The 18,632-nt window shown below is 36.3% G+C and overlaps 1 protein-coding gene across 11 annotated transcripts in view; it reads left to right on the top strand.

Annotated features, from left to right (window-relative positions):
- DMD (dystrophin) overlaps window positions 1-18,632 on the top strand; it is a 2,654,855-nt gene that overhangs the window by 1,290,188 nt on the left and 1,346,035 nt on the right. The gene's annotated exons all lie outside the window — the stretch shown is intronic.

Below are 18,632 nucleotides of genomic sequence, written 5' to 3'. Positions count from 1 at the left end.
TGTGCCACATTTTCCCTGTCCAGTCTATCATTGATGGGTATTTGGGTTGGTTCCAGGTCTTTGTTATCGTAAACAGTGCTGCAGTGAACATAAACGTGCATGTGTCTTTATAATAGAATGATGTATAATCCTTTGGATATATACCCAGTAATGGGATTGCTGGGTCAAATGGAATTTCTGTTTCTAGGTCCTTGAGGAATTGCCACACTGTCTTCCACAATGGTTAAACTAGTTTACACTCCCACCAACAGTGTAGAAGTGTTCCTATTTCTCCACATCCTCTCCAGCATCTGTTGTCTCCAGATTTTTTAATGATTGCCATTCTAACTGGTGTGAGATGGCATCTCAATGTGCTTTTGATATGCATTTCTCTAATGACCAGTGATGATGAGCATTTTTTCATATGTTTGTTGGCCTTATATATGTCTTCATTGAAAAGTGTCTGTTCATATCCTTTGCCCATGTTTGCATGGGGTTGTTTGTTTTTTTCTTTTAAATCTGTTTTAGTTCTTTGTAGATTCTGGATATTAGCCTTTTGTCAGATGGGTAGAGTGCAAAAATTCTTTCCCATTCTGTTGGTTGCCGGTTCACTCTAACGATTGTCTCTTTTGCTGTACAGAAGCTCTGGAGTTTAATTAGATCTCATTTGTCTATTTTGAGTTTTGTTGCGAATGCTTTTGGTGTTTTAGCCATGAAGTCCTTGCCTATGCCTATGTACAGAATGGTTTTGCCTAGGTTTTCTTCTAGGGTTTTTAATGGTGTTAGTTCTTATATTTAAGTCATTAATCCATCTGGAGCGAATTTTAGTGTAAGGTGTCAGGAAGGGGTCCAGTTTCTGTGATCTGCACATTGCTAGCCAGTTTTCCTAACATTTATTAAATAGGAAATCCTTTCCTCATTACTTATTTTTGTCAGATTTGTCAAAGATCAGATGGTTGTAAATGTGTGGTGTTGCCTCCGAGGCCTCTGTTCTGTTCCATTGGTCTATATCTCTGTTTTGGTACCAGTACCATGCTGTTTTGATTACTGTAGCCTTGTAGTATACTTTGAAGTCCGGTAGCATGATGCATCCAGCTTTGTTCTTTTTGCTTAGAATTGACTTGGCAATGTGGTTTCTCTTTTGGTTCCATATGAAGTTTAAGGTGGGTTTTTCCTGCTCTGTCAAGAAGGTCATAGGTAGCTTGATGGGGATAGCAGTGAATCTATAAATTACTTTGGGCAGTATGGCCATTTTCACAATATTGATTATTCCTAACCATGAACATGGAATGTTTTTCCGTCTATTTGTGTCCTCTGTTATTTTGTTGAGCAGTGGTTTGTAGTTCTCCTTGAAGAGGTCCTTTACGTCCTTTGTTAGTTGTATTCCTAGATATTTTATTCTCTTTGTAGCAATTGTGAATGGCTGTTTGTTCTTTATTTGACTCTCTTTAAGTCTGTTATTGGTCTATAGCAATGCTTGTGATTTTTGCACATTGATTTTGTATCCTGAGACTTTGCTAAACTTGCTTATGAGTTTCAGGAGATTTTGGGCTGAGACATGGGGTCTTCTAAACATACAATCATGTCATCTGTAAATAGAGACAACTTGACTTCCTCTTTCCTAATTGAATACCCTTTATTTCCTTTTCTTTCCTGATTGCTCTGGCTAGAAATTTCAATACCATATTGAATAGGAGGGGTGAGGGAGGGCATCCTTGTCTAGTGCCAGATTTCAAAGGAAATGCTTCCAGTTTTTGCCCATTCAGTATGATATTGGCTGTGGGTTTGTCATAAATAGCTTTTATTATTTTGAGATACGTTCCATTGATACCTAGTTTATTAAGAGTTTTTAGCATAAAAGGCTGTTGAATTTTGTCAAAGGCCTTCTCTGCATCTATTGAGATGATCATGTGGTTGTTATCTTTGGTTCTGTTTATGTGGTGAATTTCATTTATAGACTTGGGTATGTTGAACCAGCCTTGCATCCCTGGGATGAATCCTACTTGATCATGGTGGATAAGCTTTTTGATGTGCTGTTGCAATCAGCTTGCCAGTATTTTATTGAAGATTTTTGCATCTATGTTCATCATGTATATTGGCCTGAAATTTTCTTTCCTTGTTGAGTCTCTGCTGTGTTTTGGTATCAGGATGATGTTGGTCTCATAAAATTATTTGGGAAGCATTCCCTCTTTTTGGATTGTTCGGAATAGTTACAGAAGGAGTGGTACCAGCTCCTCTTTGTACGTCCGGTAGAATTCAGTTGTTGACCCATCTGGACCTGCCCTTTTTTTGGTTGGTAGGCTATTATTTGCTGCCTTAACTTCAGCACTTGTTATTGGTCTGTTCAGTGTTTCATCTTCTTCCTGGTTTCGGCTTGGGAGGGTATAAGTGTCCAAGAATTTATCCATTTCTTCCCGGTTTACTGGTTTATGTTCATAGAGTTGTTTATAGTAATTTCTGATGGTACTTTGTATTTCTGTGGAATCAGTGGTAATATCCCCCCCCTTTTTTTTTTATTGCGTCTATTTGATTCTTCTCTCTTTTCTTCTTTGTTAATCTGGCTAGTGTTCTATTTTGTTGATCTTTTCAAAAAAACAGCTCCTGGATTTATTGATTTCCTGAAGGGTTTTTTATGTCTCTATCTCCTTCAGTTCTGCTCTGTTATTTGTTATTTCTTGCCTTCTGCTAGCTTTTGAGTTTTCTTGATCTTGCTCTTCTAGCTCTTTTAATATTGATGATAGGGTGTCACTTTTAGACCTTTCCTGGCTTCTCATGTGGGCATTTATTGCTATACATTTCCCTCTAAACCCTGCTTTAAATGTGTCCCAGAAATTCTGGTACATTGTGTCTTCATTCTCATTGGTATCAAAGAACGTCTTTATTTCTGCCTTCATTTCATTGTTTAATCTGTCAACATTCAATAGCCAGTTTTTCAGTTTCATGAAGTTGTGTGGTTCTGAATTAGTTTCTTAATGCTGAGTTCTAATTTGATTGCATTGTGATGTGAGAGACTGTATGCTATGATTCTCGCTGTTTTGCATTTGCTGAGGCGTGATTTACTTCCAATTACGTGGTCAATTTTAGAGTAGGTGTGATGTGGTGCTGAGAAGAATGTATATTCTCTGGATTTGGGGTGGAGAGTTCCATAGATGTCTATTAGGTTTGCTTGGTCCAGATCTTAGTTCAAGTCCTGAATATCCTTGTTAATTTTCTGTCTCATTGATCTGTCTAATATTGACAGTGGAGTGTTAAAGTCTCCCACTATTATTGTGTGGGAGTCTACATCTCTTTGTAAGTCATTAAGAACTTGCTTTTTGTATCTGGGTGCTCCTGTATTGGGTGCATGTATATTTAGGATACATAGCTCTTATTGTTGCATTGATCATTTTACCGTTATGTAATGCCCTTCTTTGTCTCTTTTGATCTTTGTTGGTTTAAAGTCTATTTTATCAGAGACTAGGATTGTAACTCATGCTGTTTTCTACTCTCCATTTGCTTGATAAATCTTCTTCCATCCCTTTATTTTGAGCCTGTGTGTGTCCTTGTATGTGAGATGGGTTTCCTGGATACAGCACACTGATGGGTTTTGAATTTTTATCCAATTTACCAGTCTGTGTCTTTTGACTGGGGCATTTAGCCCATTTACATTTAGCCCATTTACATTTAAGGTTAATATTGTTATGTGTGAATTTGATCCTGCCATTTTGATGCTAGGTGGTTGTTTTGCCCATTAGTTGATACAGTTTCTTCGTTGTGTCAATTCTCTTTACCATTTGGTACATTTCTCGGGTGGCTGGTACTTGTTGTTCCTTTCTATATTTAGTGCTTCTTTCAGGAGCTTTTGTAAGGCAGACCTTGTGGTGATGAAATCTCTCAGCAATTGCTTGTTCATAAAGGATTTTATTTCTCCTTCACTTATGAAGCTTAGTTTGGCTGGATATGAAATTCTAGGTTAAAATTTCTTTTCTTTAAGGATGTTAAATATTGGCCCCCACTGTCTTCTGGCTTGTAGGGTTTCTGCTAAGAGATCCACTGTGAGTCTGATGGGCTTCCCTTTGTGGGTTACCCGACCTTTCTCTCTGGATGGGCTTAGCATTTTTGTCTCCATTTCTATCCTGGTGAATCTGATGTTATGTGCCTTGTGGTTGCTCTTCTTGAGGAATATCTTTGTGATTTTCTCTGTATTTCCTGGATTTGAATATTGGCCTGCCTTGCTAGGTTGGGGAAGTTCTCCTGGATAATATCCTGAAGAGTGTTTTCCAGCTTGGATTCATTCTCTCCGTCACAATCAGGTACACCTATCAAATGTAGATTAGGTCTTTTCACATAACCCCATATTTTTTGGAAGCTTTGTTAATTTTTTTTTTTACTCTTTTCTCTCTAATCTTGCCTTCATAGTTTATTTCATTGAGTTGATCTTCAATCTCTGATATCCTTTCTTCTGCTTGGTCAATTTGGCTATTAAATCTTGTGTATACTTTGTGAAGTGCTCGTGTTGTGTTTTTCAGCTGCATTAAGGCATTTATATTCTTCTCTAAGCTGTTTATTCTCGTTAGCATTTCATCAAACCTTTTTTTTTTATCAAGGTTCTTATTTTCTTTGCATTGGGTTAGAACATGTTCTTTTAGCTCAGAGAAGTTTGTTATTACCCACCTTCTGAAGCCTGTTTCTGTCAATTCATCAGATTCATTCTCCATCCAGCTTTGTTCCCTTGCTGGTGAGAAGTTGTGATCCCTTGGAGGAAGAGAGGTGTTCTGGTTTCGGGTGTTTTCATCCTTTATGCACTGGTTTCTTCCCATCTTTGAGGATTTATCTACCTGTGGTCTTTGTAGTTGGTGTCTTTCGGATAGGGTGTCTGATTGGACATCTTTTTGTTGATGTTGAAGTTATTTCTTTCTGCTTTTTAGTTTTCCTTCTAACATCCAAGCTCCTCTGCCACAGGACAGCTGAAGGTCCACTCCAGACCCTGCTTGCCTGGGAATCACCTGCATTGGCTGCAGAACAGTAAGGGTTGCTACCAGTTTCTTCTTCTCTTATCTTCATCCCAGAAGTATGCCTGCCAGATGTTGGCCTGGGCTCTCCTTTATGGGGTGTCTGTTTGGATATACAGGAGTCGGGGAACTGCTTGAGGAGACAGTCTGTCCCTTACAGGAGCTCAGGTGATGAGCTGTGAGCTCCATTGTTCTGTTCAGAGCTGCTGGGCAAGTATGTTTACGTCTGCTGCAGTGGAACTCATAACTGCCTTTTTTCTCAGATGCTCTGTCTTGGGAAGTTGGGGCTTTATTTATAAGATCCTGATGTGCTGCTGCCTTTTTTTCAGAGATGCTCTGCCCAGCAAGGAAGTAGCCTAGTCACAGTCTGGCATCGCAGGCATTGCTGAGCTGTGGTGGGCTCTGCCCAGCTGCTGTGTGAACTTCCTTGAGGTTTTATTTACAGAGGTATAGTTAGAACTGCCTTGGTAATGGTGATTTGCCTCAGTAATGGCAGACTGCCTTGGCAATGGCAGACTGCCTCTGTAGTGGTGAACTGCCTCAGTAATGGCAGACACCCTTCTCCCCCCCACCCCAAACACACACACAGAGCTGGACCATCCCAGGTACAGCTGTGCTTGCTGCAAAACTCTCAGTCCAGAGCATTTCAGATTGCTGGTCTTTGCAGGGGTGGGACCTGCTGAGTCAGATCACCTAGCTCCCTGTTTTAGCCCCCTTTGTTTTCAGCTGAACGGGCCACTCTGTCTCCCAGGCATTCCAGGCGTTAGTTGAAATAGTTGTCCATATTTGTGTGAGTTTTTGGGTGGAGATCCACTGTGCCAGCTGAAACAGCCATGATGAAAACTCATGACACTTTTCAGCCCAGGAATCTCTTGGTCTGTGGGAAGTGATAACTTGTTTGGAAATGTGCTGATCGCTCACCCTCTGTGTTGTTCTCACTAGAAACTGCACTTCAGAGCTGTTCCTATTCAGCTATTTTGGATCCTCTGTCTGAGTTACATTTTTAAACTTCCATTTTCTCATCCTGTTTCATAGGGTTTATTTTTGTGAGCAAAATATAAAATGCTGCATTGAAAGTACTTAATGTGGTTCCAGGAAAATAGTACATATTCAATAAATTATTTGATAAATTCAGTGAATTATCAGCCTTTTTATTTTTACTAGATCATATGCTAGAGTGTTAGCCCTCAAAAAAATGTGCGTATGTGTGTTTATATGTGTGTAAACACACACACACACACACATATATATATATATATATACACACACATGTATTTTCCAATGAGAGCACTGGTAGGTAAATAAATACAGATATTACAATATGAAATATAATGAAATGCACATGCCTCCATTAGTTCATTAAAATGTTAAGATAGACAAAAAGGGTTTTTATCATCTTCTAAGTCTTAAAATTTGAAGTTCTCCACTTCTACTTCAATGATCAATTAACCACAGTGTTAAAATAACAATAAATAAACCTGAAATAAACTTGAAACTATGATCAGTCCTGATTATGTTTATATTACATATTTTACCAGTAATAACCTGAGAGTTATTTGACAATGAAAATAAAGCATATTTAGTCTTCATGACTTTCATGCAAACTACATCATCTTAAACATAATATCCTCCTCAAATTATGTTGTATCCATCTGTAATAAGCTCATATGACCTTAAAGATACAATGTTAAACTTAAGCAATTGGTAGAGACAGGACTTTTGTATTCCTCAGGCTTTACTAGGCACTTTGATCAATTCCAAACTACTTAGGTAATAAAGACACACTTAATAATTTGTGAGCTAAATCAGTCCCTTGGATATTTCTACTCTCTAGTTAAAAAGACTGGTGTTTTGATGCTGTCAAATGAGACTTGGGATACATTATCTGAGGGGTGGAAGAAACAAAATGATTACAGTAACTGAGTTTTTAAATCAATTTTTAAAGAATCATATTGCACATTAATGTGTTTTAATCAAGAATTCCGAATTTGTTTTAAGGTGATTTTCTTAATTTTTGGTTAAAGGAAAAAAACATTTATTTATTTATTTATTTATTTACAATCTCTTTCTGAAGCTCAGGCTCGAGTGCAATGGCACAATCTTGGCTCACTGCAACCTCCATCTCCTGGGTTCAAGTGATTCTCCTGCCTCAGCCAGTTTTTCTATTAATACACAAAATGCCCTTTAATTTGAAGATTTGCCTTAACCCATTTTTTAATTCAATTAAGTGCCTATGTCAGAGGTTTCCCAGGTTTTTATATTGCCTACCTAATGTTTCTTATAGCTGCAATTATGCAGAACTCAGGTAACATTCAATTGCCTGTTAAATCAATCAAACAGCCAGACTTTTATTGCCTATGAATATTTAAAGGAGATTCGCCAGATCCCATTCCTAATTTCAGAGTGTGAGTTTGCATTCAAATAAGTAATAAATTATTTCCATGACTTCAAAAGGAATATTTCATTTTTGATAATCATATGGCACTATATTTTCTACTCATAGTAATGATTTGAAAGATGGTTAGCAAACCAGGAAACATCTTCAAAAGACATTCCAAATCATATCATTTTTGCAACTATTTTAATACCTTTATTCTCCAGCAGGGTAATCAAGCAGCAGAAGATGCCATATTAATACAACAAAATAAATAATAATATTAGTAATACTATATGGTTACAGAGGCCCAGGTACTGTTTTAAATGTCAGATATGTGTTTTCTCATCTAGTTCTCAAGACAGCCTTAGGATACAGGGTTTTTAAATTTATTTTTCTTTCTTTTTTTTTTTTTTTTTTTTTGAGAAGAAATCTTGCTCTGTCACCCAGGCTGGAGTGCAATGGCTTTATCTCAACTCACTGCAACCTCCGCCTCCATGGTTCAAGTGATTCTTGTGCCTCAGCCTCTGGAGTAGCTGGGATTACAGGCACCTGCCACCATGCCCTGCTAATTTTTATTTTTTATTTTTTATTTTTATTTTTTTAGTAGAGGTGAGGTTTCACCCTGTTGGCCAGGCTGTTCTCAAACGCCTGACCTCAGGTAATCTACCCGCCTCAGCCTTGTGAAGTGCTGGAATTACAGGCATGAACCACCATACCTGGCTGATATAAGGTTTTTTAATTCCCATTCTATAGAAATGGAAAGGATATTAAAGGCCCTAGGAAGAAGCTATTGAGTGAACTTTAGACCCATCTCTTTGTACTTGAAACCTAGGCACATGACCATTTGGCTACACTACTTCCAATCTCTGTGACCCTTTTCATATATTAAAAACAAAAAATTGTCTGCTAATAAGTGAATATGGCAGTTAACTAGTTTCCCAATTTTTTGTGTGTTATTTTTTGAGACAGTCTTGCTCTGTTAGCCAGGCTGGAGTGCAGTGCCATGATCTCAGCTCACTGCAACCTCATTTCCCAGGCTCAAGCAATTCTCCTGCCTCAACCTCCTGAGTAGCTGGGATTACAGGTGTGTGCCTCCATGCCCAGCTAATTTTTGTATTTTTAGTAGAGATGGGGTTTCACCATCTTGGCCAGGCTGGTCTTGAACTCCAGACCTCAGGTAATCCACCTGCCTCAGCCTTCCAAAATGCTGGGATTACAGGTGTGAGCCATGACACCTGACCAGTTTCCCAGTTTTTAAGAAAAGTTTAAAACATGACCTTGAAAGTATTAGGGCTTAAAGTATTAGTATCCAAAGCCTTTACCATTTCTCTTGACGATTGATTGTTTCATTTCTTTCATGAATTGTTAATACCCCCATTTCAGTCACTTTCAAAGATGTCTGTAAGTTGTTTTGTCTGACATGAAATAGCAAATAAACTAAAAGAGACGTGACAAAATCAAAATTTGTTAATTCTACTAACATTTGTGATATTTATGATAGACTGCTAGAAGGACTTATTAATTTTTCCTGGTAATTGTGACTTTGAATTTTTCCCTCAGTGTCACATCTGCTTTAGCATGGATAGACCAGAATAGAAGAATATTGATTGAAAGAAGACTATAAAGTAATGTAGGAAAATAAGTGACATATTTTACTTTATGAATTTATCATTGTGTCTATTTTTAGAGAATATCTATCTACAATAATAGTAATAGCCACTACTTATCAAGCACAGTTTTATGTCAGTCCTTTAGCTAAGCAGTTATAAGCAACATCAAACTTACATCCCACATTAGTTTTATGATACAGATTTGATTAGCTTACTTCACAGTTGTTGAGATAGGACTGACTTCTGTTCTCAAGGGCTAGGACAATGAAATCTTCCAGAATGCCCTCTGCAAAGGACTAGGATGCTGGAACCTGCCTAGTAGATATATTTTATTTTGCTTTCAAGGAAGTATAAATAAACCTTTAAAGGCCAGGAAAAAAAATAGATGAAACTGAAGTCACATAATAATATGACTACAACTACTGACACTTGTTTTGGCCTGGAGTTAAAAGCTAATATGGAGAACCCAAATTTTAGGTGAATTAAATCATTTGGTAGAAAATAAGTAAGATCCTCAGGCTCAAGAAAATCAGGGAGCTAAACACATATTCCACATAAAACTGGAGTTCTATCAGTAAAATAATGGGCAGAGAGGATTACATCTGCAGAGAGAACAAACATAAAACAGCATCCGTCTTCTCACTGAGTGAAAAGTCATAGTAAGAATAATTATAGTAATGTCACCTGAAAATGTGTAACTATAGGCCTCTTATTGTGAGGTGAGGAACTCTTGAGTTTGTATTATCACAGGAGTAAAGAAATATTCAAACAAGAGATTATGTCAAAGTAGCACCAGCCTAGGAGCATGCTAGCATTAGTTAGAAGCAAATGCAAATTCTTTACCAAGAAAAGCGACCTCATTGTCCTCACAGATTAAACTCAGTGAAATTTGAGCTCATAAACATACACACACACACACACACACACACACACACACACACACACACACACAGATAGAGAGAGAGAGAAAGAAAACAAGCCATCATAAGGCAAAGTCAGCCCATACAACCTCTCCTAGAATTTCAGATATTAGAATTGCAAGATGTATAGTATGAAATAAATAGGTAAATTATTATAGAAACCAATGTTACTGAATTTTTTTTAAAAAATAAAACATTGTAAACTTTGAATAAATAAATCAAAATTAAACTAAAATTAAAAATTTAAAAATTAAAAATTAAAATAGAAAATGAATGTATTAAATATATATTAGTTAAAAAATGAATTAAGAGAAAACTAAAAGATAATATACAGAATGTGTTAACAAAAACTAAGAAGGGGGAAAATATAAGCAAGAAGGTAATAGAGATGGGGATGGGGAGTAGAATATGAACATATAGTTTATCTCAGTGGTAGTTTTCAAAGAGGAGAATGAAGGAAATGGGGATGGTTATTACTCAGTATAAAAAATCAGATAACCCAATTTTAAAATGGGCAGATAAGCTCAATAGATATTTCTTCAATGAAGACATGCATATGGCCAATGTGTATATGCAAAGGTGCTCAAAATCATTAATCATCAGGGCTATGCAAATCAAAACCATATGATATATGTCTTCACACCTCTTAGAATGGCTATTATTAAAAAATCAAGAGATGACAAATTTGGCAAGGATGTGGAGAAAAGGGCCTCTTGTACCCTGTTGACGGGAATGTTAATTCATACTGACACTCTGGAAAACAGTATGGAGATTCCTTAAAAAACTAAAAATAGAATCACCATATGATCCAGCAATTCCACTTATGGGGATATCTCTAAAGAATATTAAATGAGAATTTCAAAGAGATTATCTGCACTCTATTGTTTATTGCAGCATTATTTACAATAGCAAAGATATGGAGACAACCTAAATGTCCATTGACAGGTGAAAGGAGAAAGAAAATGTGGTACATACATACAATGAAATACTACTCAGCCTTAATAAAAGAAGAAAATCCTGCCATTTGCTGTAACCACATAGATAAACCTGGAGGACATTATGCTACATGAAGTAAGCCAGACATAGAAACAGAAATAATACATAATACAACTTACCTTATGAATCTAATACAAACTAAAAGAAGCAGAATGTGCAGTGCTTCCTGCCAGGAGCTAAGGGAAGGGAAAAATGGGGAGGTATTTGTAAAAGGGTACAATGTTTAGGTTATATAATATAGATAATTCCTAGAGATCAACTGTAAAGCATATTGCCTGTAGTTAACAATACTCTATTATTCATTTAAAATTTGCTAAGAGGATAAACCTTAAGTGTCCTGTTACAAAATAATAATAATAATAATAATAATAATAATAGAACTGGGGGAATGTTTAGGAGATAATGAATAGGTTTATGTCATAGATTGAGGTAATGTTTTTGTGAATGTATACTTATCTCCAAACTCAGCAAGTTGTATGTGTTAATTATATACAGCTTTCTTGTATGTTGAAAACATTTTTAAAGAAATGGAGATGGAGTAATATATGAAGGATATTAAAGGAAAATTTTCCAGAGACAGTGACATAAACCAGTTAAACAGAAAGCACATTATGTAACAGGTAAAAATAAATAAATAGAAATCCAATCTCAGACCTATCAGAGTGAAAGTGCATAAATCCAAAGACAAAGATAAATTTGTGTTAGCCAGGGATAAGACAGATAACCTACAGAGGAATGAAATTTAGACTGACATTAGACTTCTTGTCTATAACAATGAGTAAGAATAAAAAAGCAAAGGAAAATATTTTCAAGATATTGAAAAATTTACCATCAACCTAGAATTCTGAACCCAAAAAAATTATTTCTTCAGAGTAAGAGACAATTAGACATTATCAGAGTAAAAGAAACAGGTTTTTGTCTTTGGTTCTATTTATGTGATGAATTACATTTATAGACTTGCGTATGTTGAACCAGCCTTGCATCCATGGGATAAAGCTGACTTGATCATGGTGGATAAGCTTTTTGATGTGCTGTTGCAATTGGCTTGCCAGTATTTTATTGAAGATTTTTGCATCTATGTTCATCATGGATATTGGCCTGAAGTTTTCTTTCCTTGTTGAGTCTCTGCTGGGTTTTGATATCAGGATGGTGTTGGTCTCATAAAATGATTTGAGAAGGGTTCCCTCTTTTTGGATCATTTAGAATAGTTTCAGAAGGAATGGTACCAGCTCCTCTTTGTATGTCTGGTAGAATTCAGCTGTGAACCCATCTGGACCTGGAATTTTTGTGGGTGGTAGGCTCTTAATTGCTGCCTCAACTTCAGACGCCGTTATTGGTCTATTCAGGGTTTTGACTTCTTCCTGGTTTAGGCTTAGGAGGAGGCAAGTGTCCAGGAATTCATCCATTTCTTCCAGGTTTACTAGTTTATGTGCATAGAGTTGTTTGTAATAAGCTCTGATAATGGTATGAATTTCTGTAGAATCTGTGGTGATATCCCCTTTATTGTTTTTTATTGCATCTATTTGGTTATTCTCTCTTTTCTTTTTTATTAATCTGGCTAGTGGTCTACTTTATTTATTTTTTCGAAAAACCAGCTCCTGGATTTATTGATTTTTGAAGGGTTTTTTGTGTTTATATCTTCTTCAGTTCTGCTCTGATCTTAGTTATTTCTTGTCTTCTGCTAGGTTTTGAGTTTTTTTTTTTATCTTGCTCCTCTAGCTCTTTCAATTTTGATGATAGCGTGTCAATTTTCGATCTCTCCTTGCTTCTCCTGTGGGCAATTATTGCTAAATGTTTTCCTCTAGAGACTGCTTTAAATGTGTCCCAGAGATTCTGGTATGCTGTGTCTTCATTCTCGTTGGTTTCGAAGAACATCTTTATTTCTGCCTTCATTTCACTGTTTATCCAGTCAACACTCAAGAGCCAGTTGTTCAGTTTCCATGAAGCTGTGTAGTTCTGAGTTAGTTTCTGCATTCTGAGTTCTAACTTGATTGCACTGTGGTCTGAGAGACTGTTTGTTATGATTTCCATTCTCTTGCATTTGCTGAGGATTGATTTGCTTCCAATTATGTGGTCAGTTTTAGAGTAGGTGTGATGTGGTGCTGAGAAGAATTTATATTCTGTGGATTTGGGGTGGAGAGTTCTGTAAATGTCTATTAGGTTTGCTTGATCCAGGTCTGAATTCAAGTCCTGGGTATCCTTGTTAATTTTCTGTCTTGTTGATCTGTCTAATATTGACAGTGGGGTGTTAAAGTCTCCAACTATTATTGTGTGGGAGTCTAAGTCTCTTTGTAAGCCATTAAGAACTTATCTTATGTATCTGGGTGCTCTTGTATTGGGTGTGTATACATTTGGGCAAAGGATATGAACAGACACTTTACAAAAGAAGACATACATGAGGCCAACAAACATATGAAAAAATGCTCTTCATCACTGGTCATTAGAGAAATGCAAATCAAAACTACATTGAGATACCATCTCATGCCAGTTCAAATGGCGATCATTAAAAAATCTAGAGACAACAGATGCTGGAGAGGATGTGGAGAAATAGGAACACTTTTACACTGTTGGTGGGAGTGGAAATTAGTTGAACCATTGTGGAAGACAGTGTGGCGATTCCTTAAGGACCTAGAAATAGAAATTCCGTTTGACCCAGCAATCCCATTACTGGGTATATATCCAAAGGATTATAAATTGTTCTACTGTAAGGACACATGCACATGAACGTTCATTGCAGCACTGTTTACAATAGCAAAGACCTGGAACCAACCCAAATGCCTATCAATGATAGACTGGACAGGGGAAATGTGGCACATATACACCATGGAATATTATGCAGCTGTCAAAAACGATGAGTTTGTGTCCTTTGTAGGGACATGGATGAACCTGGAAACCATCATTCTCAGCAAACTGACACGAGAGCAAAAAATCAAACACCACATGTTCTCATTCATAGGTGGGTGTTTAACAATGAGAACACATGGGCACAGGGAGGGGAGCACTATCCACTGGGGTCTGTTGGGTGAAATAGGGGATGGACAGTGGGGGGTGGGGAGTTGGGGAGAGATAGCATGGTGAGAAATGCCAGAAATAGGTGAAGGGGAGGAAGGCAGCAAATCAGACTGCCATGCGTATACTTAAGCAACTATCTTGCATGTTCTTCAAATGTACCTCAAAACCTAAAATGCAATAAAAAAATACATAAAAAAAAAGAAAGAGGGATTTTGCCCCAGCAGCCCCTTACTACAAAAACTCCTAAAATACGTATGAAGAATGAGAATAAGTAGAAAATTATGTTTTAATGGTCTTAGATGCAAGTAGGTATGATGAAAAAATAAATTGTTAAGCTCTTAAATACAAAAGGCATTCATTACATGAAATATATAAGAATGTATGATTTGCATTTAACATAATTTTATCTGAAATATTAGATGAAATATAATATGGAGGGGAGTTATAGTCACATGTCCTTTTATTGTTTATAAAGAGGGTAGAGATAGTGACTAAATCTAGACTTTATTATGCTATAAGAAATTGTCAGGGATAGCCACTAATGGAGCATCCCCTTTACAAGCAATTAAAGTAAAAGAATGATAAAAGGAAAAGTTATCAATCAATATGCAGTAAAGCAAGCAAAAAGGAAAACAGCAAAGAAAAACATGAGATGAGCACAAAAGAAAACATAAACTGGTAGAAAAATACATCAGTGGCTGTGTGCAGTGTCTCACACCTGTAATCCCAGCACTTTGGGAGACCAAGGTGGGTGGATTACCTGAGGTCAGGAATTCGAGACCAGCCTGGCCAATGTGGTGATACCCAGTCTCTACTGAAAATACAAAAACAAAACAAAACAAAAACTAGGTGGGCTGGTTGTAGGCGCCTGTAATCTCAGCTACTCAGGAGGCTGAGGCTGGAGAATCACTTGAAACTGGGGGCTGGAGGTTGCAGTGAGCCAAGATAGCGCCATTTCACTCCAGCCTGGTTGACAGAGCAAAACTCCATCTCAAAAAGAAAAGTAAAGAAAAATACATCAGTAGTCCTAGAACTCTTTTCTCAATACATATATAAATGAAAAAATGTTCAGAATAAAGCGTCAACATTCAAAATATATCGTTTTTAAGAAATACAAAAAAACACGTATATCAAAGATGGAAGGATGGAAACATTTTTCAGAAATGATTGGAAATAAATTAGGCACCTAATTTATTTCCATCAAAATAGACATTATGGTTAATATCATTATTTGGCCAACAGTAGAGCAAAATATAACAGTTCTAAAACTTATACATACTGAATCAGGCATGGTGGTTCACACCTATAATCCTAGTAATTTGAGAGGTCGAGGTCGGTAGATCACCTGAGGTCGGGTGTTTGAGACCAAACTGGGCAACATGGTGAAACCCTGTCTCTACTAAAAATATAAAAATTAGGGTAGTGAATGGTGGGTATGGTGGCGGATGCCTGTAGTCTCAGCTACTTGGTAGGCTGAGGCAGGAGTATTGCTCGAACATGGGAGGCAGAAGTTGCAGTGCGCCAAGATTGTGCCACTGCACTCCAGCCTGGGTGACAGAGCAAGACTCTGTCAAAGAACAAAAACAAAAAGCCTTGTATATACCTGTGAAAATACCTTCAAAATGCATAACGCAAAAATTCACAGAATAACAAGAATAAATATACAGCGACGTCAGCATGGTGGGAAATTTCATAATGCCCCTTTCTTTCAAAATAACGGAAAAAAGCTAGTAAATAGTGATGATTAACAGTTGATTCATAACTAAAACATGAAAAGCAATGGCAACAAAAACCAAAATAGACAAATGGGATCTCATTAAACTTAAGAGCTTCTGTACAGTAAAAGAAACTATCAGTAGAGTGAACCAGCAGCCAACAGAATGGGAAAAATTTTTTGCAATCTATCCATCTGACAAATGGTTACTATCCAGAATCTATGAAGAACTTAAATTTGCAAGAAAAAAACCCCATCAAAAAGTGGGCAAAGGATATGAACAGACACTTTTAAAAAGAAGACATTTATGCAGCCAACAAACATGAAAAAAGGCTAATCATCACTGGACATTAGAGAAATGTAAATCAAAACCACACTGAGATACCATCTCACACCAGTTAAAATGGTGATCATTAAAAACTCTGGAGACAACAGATGCTGGAGAGGATGTGAAGAAATAGGAACACTTTTACACTGTTGGTGGGAGTGTAAATTAATTCAACCATTGTGGAAGACATTTTGGCGATTCCTCAAGGATCTAGAAATAGAAACACCATATGACTCAGCAATCCCATTACTGAGTATATACCCAAAGGATTAGATATCATTCTATTATAAAGACACATGCACATGTATGTTTATTGTGGTCCTGTTCAAAATAGCAAAGACTTGGAACTAATCCCAATGCCCATCAATGATAGATTCTATAAAGAAGGTATGACACATATACACCATGAAATATTATGCAGCCACGAAAAAGATGAGTTCATATTCTTTGCAGGGACATGGATGAAACTGGAAACCATCATTCTCAGCAAACTGACAAAAGAACAGAAAACCAAACACTACATGTTCTCACTCATAAGTGGGTGTTGAACAATGAGAACACACAGACACAGGGAGGGGAACATCATACACCAGGGTCTGGTGGATGGTGGGCTAGAGGAGGAATAGCAGGGGGTGAGGAGTATTGGGGAAGGATAGCATTAGGAGAAATACCTAATGTAGATGATGGGGTGATGAATGCTGCAAACCACTACCCTGGCACTTATACACCTATGTAGCAAACCTACACAATCTGCACATGTACACCAGAACTTAAAGTATAAGAATAAATTTTTTTTTTAAAAAGTTGATGCATTGGATATAAAGACTGTATGAAGAACCCCAAACCAGAATGTAAATTTCAACTCAAGTATATAAAAATGTCAATATATTTCACATATTTGATATTATTAGGGAAATATTCTTAAATTTGTAACAAGTTAGAATCAACAGTAAAATCTTGACTAAAGTAAATAATTCATGGGTCAAAGATAAAATCAAAATGGATAGTTAAAACTCGAAGAACTGAGTGATAGTAAAAATTTTAAAAATTTAGTTGGCTCCTGTTAATTTTTATAAAAAAGACAGAAGGGCTGAAAACTAATGAGCTAACTTCCCATCTCAAGAAAACAGGGAAAAGTAGAATAAATGCAGAGAAAGTAAATGGAAAGAGAAAAAGTCAAGAGTAGAAATAAAATCAACACAATATGCCATCAGTAAAATTTAAATGTCCATATTCATGTTTTAATTAGACAAACCAACTGAGGGAGAAGTCAAAAAATGTACAGTCTTAAAGATGAAATGTTGTAATAACTACAGATATGTTTTAAAAATATGGTAGAAAATACTGGCAACTATTCAAATAAATTTAGAAACATATGAAATGGATTAATTTCTAGGAGAATATTGCTACAAAAATGCTGGAACAGGGTATAGAAAGTCTGAGGAGACATAGAAATTTAGTCACATAAGTTAAACATGTTCTTACAAAGAATATATTAGACTGAGATTGTTTTACATTCAAATTTGAACACAGTTTCTAGGCATAGATAATTCTGATCATCAGCAGCTTTAGAGAGTAGAATGTATAAGGCAATATACATGTCTGAAAAATACAAGGTTAGAAAAAATTTTTTTTGCCAAAATCAGAAAAAAATGAAACTGGAAGGAAAACTTTATTCCAGTTTCAGTCATAAATGAATAAGGAAAAGTTCTGAAAGAAATTACTGGCCATTTGACTCCAGGTGTGTATGAAACAGTGTTTAAGCTTAATGTATTTAAGCTTTCCTTTCTGTATTCACTCTTTACAATATTTTATGCAGTATCATGGCTTTAAATAAAAATGTACGTGCTAATTATTCTCAAAATATTATCTCTGGAACAGACTTCTGCCCTTAACATCAGACCGTATATGTCCAGCCTCATACTGTGTATTTTTCTCTTTGGATATCTCATAGGCTACTCAAACTTAACATACTCAGTTTATAGCACCTCTCAAAGCTACCCAACACTGTTTACTTCATCCTTGTTAATGCCAACTCATTCCTGAAATTTCTCATACCAAAGTTTCAAAATGAACCTTGATTCTTGCTTTTCTTCACCAGGCTTTCCTTAGCAGATCTGAAAGGTGGTCTCAACAGATCTAAATGTCATCTAATGGGCAATAAGAGACATATTTTTCTGTATTAATTAAGTTATTTTAGCTTCAGTCACACTAGGCCCAATTTTATACTTGGCATTTATGTCCTTAAGAAAGATAAAAACTTGTGTCCTTTGGCTATACATAGGCTGTCATCATAAAGAGATGATATTAAACCTATGCTCCAGTTGATTGAAGAAGCTAAATGTCTAAGGAAATAAAAGGTTGACTCTTCATCCATTTTCCTTCCAAGAAGAAGTAGATATAATTTTTAGCAGAAAAAAAGTAGGCCAAAAAAGATGAATCTATATATTATTGATTAGATTACCCTTAAGGACTAAGATTTTGGAGATGTTCAACTTTAATGTGAAGTAAATGAACAAGGTGAGCTGTATTTAAAGAGTAAAATGTCATAAGCTACTAAATTTTCTCTAAAGTGGTAGAAAGCTAGCAAACCAAGTTCTAATATTTAACTCCCCTCCTGGCATATAAAAATACTTAAAATAATTTTGATCTCTTTTCTTTCTAAGTTGTTCATAGATAAAATGCAGAACCTAGGACAAGTTGTA

This window comes from Saimiri boliviensis, chromosome X, assembly GCF_048565385.1.
Source record: "Saimiri boliviensis isolate mSaiBol1 chromosome X, mSaiBol1.pri, whole genome shotgun sequence".
NCBI classification, from domain to species: Eukaryota; Metazoa; Chordata; class Mammalia; order Primates; family Cebidae; genus Saimiri; species Saimiri boliviensis.
The sequence above is the reverse complement of the archived record's forward strand: the minus strand, read 5'-3'. Positions and strand labels throughout refer to the sequence as shown.